Source organism: Triticum dicoccoides, chromosome 5A (assembly GCF_002162155.2).
Source record: "Triticum dicoccoides isolate Atlit2015 ecotype Zavitan chromosome 5A, WEW_v2.0, whole genome shotgun sequence".
Taxonomy (NCBI): Eukaryota; Viridiplantae; Streptophyta; class Magnoliopsida; order Poales; family Poaceae; genus Triticum; species Triticum dicoccoides.
In genome coordinates this window covers 398,796,728-398,799,707 of record NC_041388.1, presented here as the reverse complement: position 1 = coordinate 398,799,707, position 2,980 = coordinate 398,796,728, and positions in this window count along the sequence as shown.

Below are 2,980 nucleotides of genomic sequence, written 5' to 3'. Positions count from 1 at the left end.
AACTAACTTCGGTACATCAAAACTCATAAACTCATAATATAACTATCATCGAAACCTTAAGCGTGCGGACCCTACGGGTTCGAGAACAATGTAGACATGACCGAGACACGTCTCCGGTCAATAACCAATAGCGGAACCTGGATGCTCATATTGGCTCCTACATATTCTACGAAGATCTTTATCGGTCAGACCGCATAACAACATACGTTGTTCCCTTTGTCATCGGTATGTTACTTGCCCGAGATTCGATCGTCGGTATCTCAATACCTAGTTCAATCTCATTACCGGCAAGTCTATTTACTCGTTCCGTAATACATCATCTCGCAACTAACTCATTAGTTGCAATGCTTGCAAGGCTTATGTGATGTGTATTACCGAGAGGGCCCAGAGATACCTCTCCGACAATCGGAGTGACAAATCCTAATCTCGAAATACACCAACCCAACATGTACCTTTGGAGACACCTGTAGAGCACCTTTATAATCACCCATTTACGTTGTGACGTTTGGTAGCACACAAAGTGTTCCTCCGGCAAACGGGAGTTGCATAATCTCATAGTCATAGGAACATGTATAAGTCATGAAGAAAGCAATAGCAACATACTAAACGATCGGGTGCTAAGCTAATGGAATGGGTCATGTCAATCAGATCATTCACCTAATGATGTGATCCCGTTAATCAAATAACAACTCTTTGTTCATGGTTAGGAAACATAACCATCTTTGATTAACGAGCTAGTCAAGTAGAGGCATACTAGTGACACTCTGTTTGTCTATGTATTCACACATGTATTATGTTTCCAGTTAATACAATTCTAGCATGAATAATAAACATTTATCATGATATAAGGAAATAAATAATAACTTTATTATTGCCTCTAGGGCATATTTCCTTCAGTCTCCCACTTGCACTAGAGTCGATAATCTAGATTACACAGTAATGATTCTAACACCCATGGAGCCTTGGTGCTGATCATGTTTTGCTCGTGGAAGAGGCTTAGTCAACGGGTCTGCAACATTCAGATCCGTATGTATCTTGCAAATCTCTATGTCTCCCACCTGGACTAGATCCCGGATGGAATTGAAGCGTCTCTTGATGTGCTTGGTTCTCTTGTGAAATCTGGATTCCTTTGCCAAGGCAATTGCACCAGTATTGTCACAAAAGATTTTCATTGGACCCGATGCACTAGGTATGACACCTAGATCGGATATGAACTCCTTCATCCAGACTCCTTCATTTGCTGCTTCTGAAGCAGCTATGTACTCCGCTTCACATGTAGATCCCGCTACAACGCTTTGTTTAGAACTGCACCAACTTACAGCTCCACCGTTTAATGTAAACACGTATCCGGTTTGCGATTTAGAATCGTCTGGATCAGTGTCAAAGCTTGCATCAACGTAACCTTTTACGATGAGCTCTTTGTCACCTCCATATATGAGAAACATATCCTTAGTCCTTTTCAGGTATTTCAGGATGTTCTTGACCGATGTCCAGTGATCCACTCCTGGATTACTTTGGTACCTCCCTGCTAGACTTATAGCAAGGCACACATCAGGTCTGGTACACAGCATTGCATACATGATAGAGCCTATGGCTGAAGCATAGGGAACATCTTTCATATTCTCTCTATCTTCTGCAGTGGTCGGGCATTGAGTCTTACTCAACTTCACACCTTGTAACACAGGCAAGAACCCTTTCTTTGCTTGATCCATTTTGAACTTCTTCAAAACTTTGTCAAGGTATGTGGTTTTTGAAAGTCCAATTAAGCGTCTTGATATATCTCTATAGATCTTAATGCCTAATATGTAAGCAGCTTCACCGAGGTCTTTCATTGAAAAGCTCTTATTCAAGTATCCCTTTATGCTATCCATAAATTCTATATCATTTCCAATTAGTAATATGTCATCCACATATAATATCAGAAATGCTACAGAGCTCCCACTCACTTTCTTGTAAATACAGGCTTCTCCAAAAGTCTGTATAAAACCAAATGCTTTGATCACACTATCAAAGCGTTTATTCCAACTCCGAGAGGCTTGCACCAGTCCATAAATGGATCGCTGGAGCTTGCACACTTTGTTAGCTCCCTTTGGATTGACAAAACCTTCTGGTTGCATCATATACAACTCTTCTTCCAGAAATCCATTCAGGAATGCAGTTTTGACATCCATCTGCCAAATTTCATAATCATAAAATGCGGCAATTGCTAACATGATTCGGACAGACTTAAGCATCGCTACGGGTGAGAAGGTCTCATCGTAGTCAATCCCTTGAACTTGCCGAAAACCTTTTGCGACAAGTCGAGCTTTGTAGACAGTAATATTACCGTCAGCGTCAGTCTTCTTCTTGAAGATCCATTTATTCTCAATTGCTTGCCGATCATCGGGCAAGTCAACCAAAGTCCATACTTTGTTCTCATACATGGATCCCATCTCAGATTTCATGGCTTCAAGCCATTTTGCGGAATCTGGGCTCACCATCGCTTCTTCATAGTTCGTAGGTTCATCATGATCTAGTAGCATGACTTCCAGAACAGGATTACCGTACCACTCTGGCGCGGATCTCACTCTGGTTGATCTACGAGGTTCAGTAGTATCTTGTTCTGAAGTTTCATGATCATCATCATTAGCTTCCTCACTAACTGGTGTAGGTGTCACTGAAACAGTTTTCTGTGATGCACTACTTTCCAATAAGGGAGCAGGTATAGCTACCTCGTCAAGTTCTACTTTCCTCCCACTCACTTCTTTCGAGAGAAACTCCTTCTCCAGAAAGTTTCCGAACTTAGCAACAAAAGTCTTGCCTTCGGATTTGTGATAGAAGGTGTATCCAATAGTCTCCTTTGGATATCCTATGAAGACACATTTCTCCGATTTGGGTTCGAGCTTATCAGGTTGAAGCTTTTTCACATAAGCATCGCATGCCCAAACTTTCAGAAATGACAACTTTGGTTTCTTGCCAAACCACAGTTCATAAGGCGTCG